This window comes from Bidens hawaiensis, unplaced genomic scaffold, assembly GCF_021521415.1.
Source record: "Bidens hawaiensis isolate Kalapana, Puna unplaced genomic scaffold, B.hawaiensis_p1.1 tig00029987_1, whole genome shotgun sequence".
Taxonomy (NCBI): domain Eukaryota; kingdom Viridiplantae; phylum Streptophyta; class Magnoliopsida; order Asterales; family Asteraceae; genus Bidens; species Bidens hawaiensis.
The window spans coordinates 222,428-229,210 of record NW_027494991.1 but is presented as its reverse complement, the minus strand read 5'-3'; the positions used below and the strand labels follow the sequence as shown (position 1 = coordinate 229,210).

Here is a 6,783-nt window from a genome sequence, read left to right as displayed (position 1 = left end):
GTTGTAAGTCTTAATTTTCAAGTTTTAGTGTTTAATGCTGGTGTTTCGAGTCTTAATCAGTTCCTGCTTGCTACAAGTGTTAGTGTTGCAAAAAGGTTAATTTGTTAACAGTAGGAGAATATACTGAATTGTTAGTGTAAAGTGCTATATATATAAATTCAGATTAGGGTTTGTTTAGTTTTTGAGATTCTTGAAATACCCATATAAAAAAGATTCAAGCTTTTGATTTCTTGGTTCTAATTTATATGATTTTTTGAGTTTCTTAAAAGACCCACATGAAAAATATTGTGGGTTTTTGATTTTGTTGAAGCTAATAATAGTTTCTTGATTTTTGTCCTAAACAGCAAATTCTAGGGCTCGGTTGATTGATTCATGCTTGTAAGTGACTAATTGTTCATGTATTGATTGGTAGGTTCAATTTCTTTGTGTTTTGTTTATATAATTGACTTATATTGATTTGATGATTTCAAACGTTTTTTCGTTAAAATTTATCATCATCATCATCATCATCGTACTCAGTATATCCCACCAATAGCAAAGCTATGGTTTGGGTCTGAGGAGGGGTAAGATGTAGGCAGCCTTACCTCTACCCCATAGGGATAGAGAGGCTGCTTCCGGTGAGACCCCCGGCTCGATAGTAGTTTTGCATCAAGCCTTGGACATAAGGCACATAGCACTCAATCATCGGGGACACCAGCTGATCGGTGCATGTACCTTATCTTTCAGCTATCAACGCCACTACATGATGCCTGATTAACCGTCCGTCACTTTTAACGTTTTTTTTCACGATATTAGTAAAATAACGTCAAAATTAGTGCAATTTCACTTTTGCCCACCCGAGGGTTCACACATATATACATCATATGTGCGCACCGCAAGCAAGGCTATTTCGTTAAAATTTATGTAATTTATTAATGTCAGGAGTTGAATTGATGGATGTAAATCGAAAGAAAGGCCCGTTTTGTATAGCTGCTTGAGTTAATAAAGATTATTTATTTTCAACAAATTTTAAGATCTTGGGTGTTTGGATACACTTATTTTCTGTTAAAAGATAAAGTTTGAAGATGTCGGGAGCTCAAGATTCGTTAGAGATAAAGTTTCGTCTGATCGATGGATCGGATATCGGTCCTAAAAGCTTCCCAGCAGCTACAAGTGTTGCAACTTTGAAAGAAAGCATACTTTCTCAATGGCCTAAAGGTTAGTTTAGTCTCTTTCTCATAGTTAAATTTTGTTCTTAAACATGTTTTTTGTTATGAAATTATTACCCAATGGGAAAAATGTGATTTTTTTTATAGATAAAGAGAATGGTCCAAAAACGGTAAAAGATGTAAAGATAATAAGTGCGGGAAAAATATTGGAGAATAACAGAACGGTAGCCGAATGCAGAAGTCCATTGTATGATGTTCCTGGTGGAGTTACTACTATGCATGTTCTTGTAAGCCAGCCGCCTCAAGAAAAAGGTACAAATTTTCGTTTAAAAATATAGTATAAAAAAGACGTCAAAGGCGTTTGGATATATACTTTCAAACTTCAAACTGATTATTTCAACTTCAAGAATCTAAATCACATGAACATTCTGTCAAAAGTTATTATCAAGTTTTTTTTTTCTGTTTTTTTTTAAGAACTGCTTACTCGCGTCTCGAAAGTTATTACCTAACATTTAGAAACAGTAACTATAATCCTTAAACTCAATTAGAAGTCTTTTTTTTGGTCTTTACTCGGTTGTTTTTTCAGTTTAAAATTTTGGGTACATGAAACCGAACCAAATATTCAGTTTTTGAAAATAAGACAAAAAAAACCAAACCATCAGTTTTGAGTTGGGTTCGGTTATCTCGGTTAACATGCACACCCCCCATGAATTCGTTAGTGGTTGTAAAGTCATGCAAAATATTAACTTTGTTGTTACTCAAGATGGGTTTGACCCTTTAAAAGTCAAAGTATGTCGCGCTTAGCGCTTATCCTAACGAGACTAAAACCTTAAATTGTTTACAGAAAAAAAAGGTGGCGGATGATCCAACGATAAACAAGTGTGTATGTGTGATACTATGAAAACCTACTCCAAACACATCCATTGAATTGCAGGTTGGTTTTTTATTTAAATTCTTATCTATATTTCTGTTTTTTTTTTCAAGTATGCATTTTTATCATTTTGTGGCAGATAAAGGATGCTGGAGTTTGCATAACATGATGCCGCATCTAATGATTGGTTTGGGTTGAAGTTTACAAAGAAAACAGAAAAAAAAAAAAAAAGAAATAAGAAAAAAAATGGTGAGATAATACATTTCTATGTTGTATACAGTTTGAATATTTTGTTTTGAATATTTTGAATGAAAACAAATTATAGTTTCTTTTGTGTAATTGACATTAGAGATGGTGAAATTAGGGGTGACGGTTTCTTACATGACACTGAAATAATCAGATTTTGGGCCTTTTGGCTGTTTTTTTCTAACTTGTTTGGTGAACACATGGCTTCGGTTTTTGGGTTGATCTGTTTCTCTTGTTTAGTTAAAGCTATTAACCCGTTGGCCGTTTTAAAATTAGAATAAAATAATATTTTACAAGGTTAAACCTATCATCGTGTTTAACCGATTTATTACAAGTTGTTCACAACTTGTTTACCTTGCTCAGTCGTTTAGATGGGTGAGTTACCAATGCCGTGTTATGGTTACATCGTTTTAGGTGGGAATCTTGTTTTCGGGTCAAGTACCTGTCGGGGCAGGGTACAAGTTCTAATGCTCTAGGTACAAATCACTAGAGCCTTGGTTTAAAAAAGTGTGCGCCTGAGGCGACCTAAGGCGAGATTTTTAGGCAAAAAGCGACCTAAAGCGAAGCCGAGGCGCTCGTCTTTTGTATGAAAGTGGTCTTTAAGCATCTAAATATTATACAATATGCTTTTTAGGTTTGTATATTAAATCATATATGATGCTTATAACTACATTATAGATCGGGAGGCTAAAAACCCGTGATATATACATATATAAAAATTATATAAGTATGTTCGTCTCGCGTACAAAAAGCTCTCGCTTTTGTGCATGACGCTTTATGCTGATGTTTTAAAGCCCGTAGCTTATCTTTGGTTCTCGCTCTGAAAGAAAGAACAAAATCGTCGCTTGGTCAGGTGGTGGTTGTGTTTCTTCTTCACACGAGTAGGACGCAGATTCGATTACTATGATACCTGGCCGGCTTAGAGCTCACCTTTGCTTTCTTTTTGTTTTTTCTTTCTTGTTTTTTATTCTTTGTTTTGTTCCTTGAGCATATCGGCTAGAGGATGGTTTGGCCATAATAGTGCGACCACCATCCCAACCAAGAGCACCACGACCCCAACCGTGTTGAGATGGATCAGGCGAGCCAGGTTTTCAGTTGCCGATACATAAGAGCCATGTTCCGATGTGTCACGATGTGGGTTGTTTAGAGCAGTGAGAAGTGACATCCCCACAATTGAATTATAGTTGTAACCGGCTCGCATGGTTTCTTCTTGTGTTAGTCTGGATCTTGCCCGAGAAAAAGTGGGTAGCGGTACGGTTTGACTAATAAACATACCGATCACATCGTATTCAGCATTTGTGAGACTGGTGACTAGTTGCAACACTAAATCTGCATTGGAGATTGGTGCTTCGATGTTAGCTAATTGATTGGATAATACCTTTGGGGTCTGTTTGGTACGGAGTAATTGAATGAATGAAGGGATGAAATAGAGATATGAATGAAATAGATACTTACCATTTCATTGTTATATATGGTTAACATGTAGGAATGAATTGATTATTCACTTTATTATTATTATTATTAGTTTTTAAGATCCGCGCGTTGCAGCGATATTATTAAACCGAATAAAAATAAATCGTAAAAATGTTGAATCACACATGCGCGTGGTGAAATTTTAACTCGCCAAATTTAAATGTAATAATAATTCTAATATAATAATATTATATTACAACATATAAAACAATATTGATATTAATAATAATTATATAATATAATAATACTGATAGTATAATAATAATTATAATATAATATTGATATAATAATAGTAACAATTATTATTATTATTATTATTATTATTATTATTATTATTTGGTCTTTTTCATCGCTTGAAAGAATTAAAAAAACTTCTTTTTAAAGGAATGAAAATCCCGTAACGGGAAAGAGTTTCATTTCTTAAGGAATAATCCATTTCATTAACACATGACAACCAAACATGTTTTAAATCATTCTTTTGGAATATTCAGTCCATTCTATACTCCATTCCTTCATACCAAACACTACTTTAGTTATTGGCAATAGGTCGAGACGCTGGGAAACGACTCTAGTTTGGTGTTGGTAAGGCGAGTTTTCAAGGCAAAGGCTCGAGATGCTTGATTTTCTTGAAAAAGATGGGCAACGGCGTCCCATTTTTCTTTCCCAGACCGCAATGGCCTTCGGTTTAATAACGTTCGTTAGAAGATTATGAGAACTATGTCATAGATCCATTGCTTAAGTACGGCGTCCAACTGATACCACGAAACAAGACCGGCTGATCCGGTTTTGTCCTTTTCTTTTTCGTTCAAGAGGATGATATCATGATAGAATATTTTAATAAGATATTGAGAGAGTTTGGGAAATAATCACACCGTGCCTTTAATTCACTGAGAGCATTCTTAGCCCATTCTCTATATTTTTTTGAGGGGGATTTGTAAATTATATGGTATGGTTATGAGTGGTTGTGAGTAGAGTAGAGAGAAAATGTTATAGGGGAAAGTTAAATTTGGGCATTCACTGTTTATACCGTATAATTTTTTTAATATTTTCTAAAAGTGGTTGTGAGTGGAGGAAAGAGAAAATATAATAATAAAGATATAAAAATTATTATTTAATTAAACAGGAGAGAGAAAAAACAGTGATTTTTAGTATAATTATATAATATATATGGATATATGGTAAGAAATAGATTGGGAATGCTCTAACAATTACATAAATAGTTAAATACACAATGCAAATATAGTTTTTAAAAGATTGGGTTTTGCAATTCAAAAAGGGATAGCGGCGCAGCTTGTTGCCCGCTTGCCTTCTGTTTCGATGTAATCCAATACATTTTTGTACCTTTATTTCACATAATTAATAATAAAACATCATATTGTTTTTTTTTTTTTTTAAATTATGATAAGTTTGACGATGATTTATATCCCATATGAATGCAGCTTTTGAAGTAAAGTTTTATGGCCACATATCTGACTTTATTTATAGCATTGTCGGTTGCTAAGCTAACCACCACCTGAATTGAATACTGTTGAATCTTTAAAATTGGATTTAAATGTAAAACAAGATACACGAGAGCTCCTTTATGTTCATTTATTTAATTACAAACTCCTGCGTGGCCGGTTTAAAGCTCACCTTTACTTTTCTTTAGATTTATCTTTTTGTTTTTTGTCTTTGTTTTATTTTATTCCTTTTTTTTTAATTTTTAATTTAGTTGTAATTTAATATTTATTTTAATTTTAATTAGTTTCGTTTGCTATAAGAGTAGCATCAATCTCAAAATATTTCCAACAACAAAATGTCAAGAACCACAGACTACCTACCGCCACGTCACTCTTATCACCGCCCAACCACCACTATCCACCGCTGAGTCCACCCACGTTTCCACCTTCCTAACCGCACACCCCACTCTACCACCCCCATTCTTTATACCAAACCACATATTCACCAACACTGTTGTATCAAGCTCTTTGGCTTTAAGAAAAGCTAAGGACATTTTGGTCAACACTTTCCATGCATTTGAGCATGAAGCACTTAATGGTGGCAATGTCTTACCACCATTTCTCCCAATCGGTCCTTTGGAACCACACGGATTAGAAGTAGCGGATTCTAGACCGCTTTGAGAAACGTTGAAGAAGAAGATGAGAGATGGTTCTGAGAACACGTGAAAGACCATTTATTTCTTTTATTTTTTTTTCAAGTTTTGTTTTACTTGATAAAGTATGAAATAGCTTTTAATTCTTTTTCACTTTTTAATAAATAATTTGAAATGAAAATTAATGTTCAGACAATTTGTTTGCATGCATCTTATTTTCTCTTAACTTATTACAATCCTCATAAATTCACCTAGTTGATTAATTAAAACTACTCCATTTTTAACATCTTCATAAATTTGAGTCTTATCTTTAAGAACTCAAAGACGAACTAACCACGACTAGCTTTCATGATTGTATTAGTAAGGTACTAAACCCGGTTTTACGACCCTAAATTTATTATGTTTGGCTTATTTTATTACATGGACTAATACAATGTTATTGGCCTGAGGGGTTTTGTGGAGGTAACCCTAACTGGGCTAGGCCCATTAGGGTACCATGATGGTGGCCATGAGGCTCTCTATATAAGGAGGTCTCCACCTCCTTATTAATGTGATGCTCAATAAGAGCCACCACCACTTTTTTGTGTCTGTAAACAAGAGATCTTTGAGATTTCTTAGCAGTCACCTCCACACCCCCAAAAAACCATTGCAGGTCTCAAGCAGCCGGAGAAGAAAATCAAGACGTGGTTCGTTTTATCTCGAAAATCCGTGGAAACATCGTCATGGATCAGGTCAGATTCATTTCGTGCTTCGACATTGGCGCCATCCGTGGGACGGCAACGAACTACCCTTCGATCTTCCTCTCGGCTGTCAGATCTCTCCCAGGAAAAGCCCAGATCTAGAAGTTTACAGAAAAAGGCTTCAAAGCTTGTTCTATTAAAGCTCAAAAAGATCCATAGATCTAAAGGAGGCTCCCAGATCTGTGCAAAAAGAAACTGCCTGATTCGAATGAT

At 34.6% G+C, this 6,783-nt stretch overlaps 1 pseudogene across 1 annotated transcript; it reads left to right on the top strand.

Moving 5' to 3' along the window:
* Nucleotides 1-255: 255 nt before the first annotated feature.
* LOC143579827 (membrane-anchored ubiquitin-fold protein 1-like) lies at nt 256-2,279 on the top strand (annotated as a pseudogene). Its single transcript, XR_013143537.1, has 5 exons — nt 256-408; nt 922-1,197; nt 1,296-1,460; nt 1,993-2,082; nt 2,159-2,279. The product of XR_013143537.1 is annotated as a membrane-anchored ubiquitin-fold protein 1-like (transcript).
* The last annotated feature ends 4,504 nt before the right edge of the window (nt 2,280-6,783 follow it).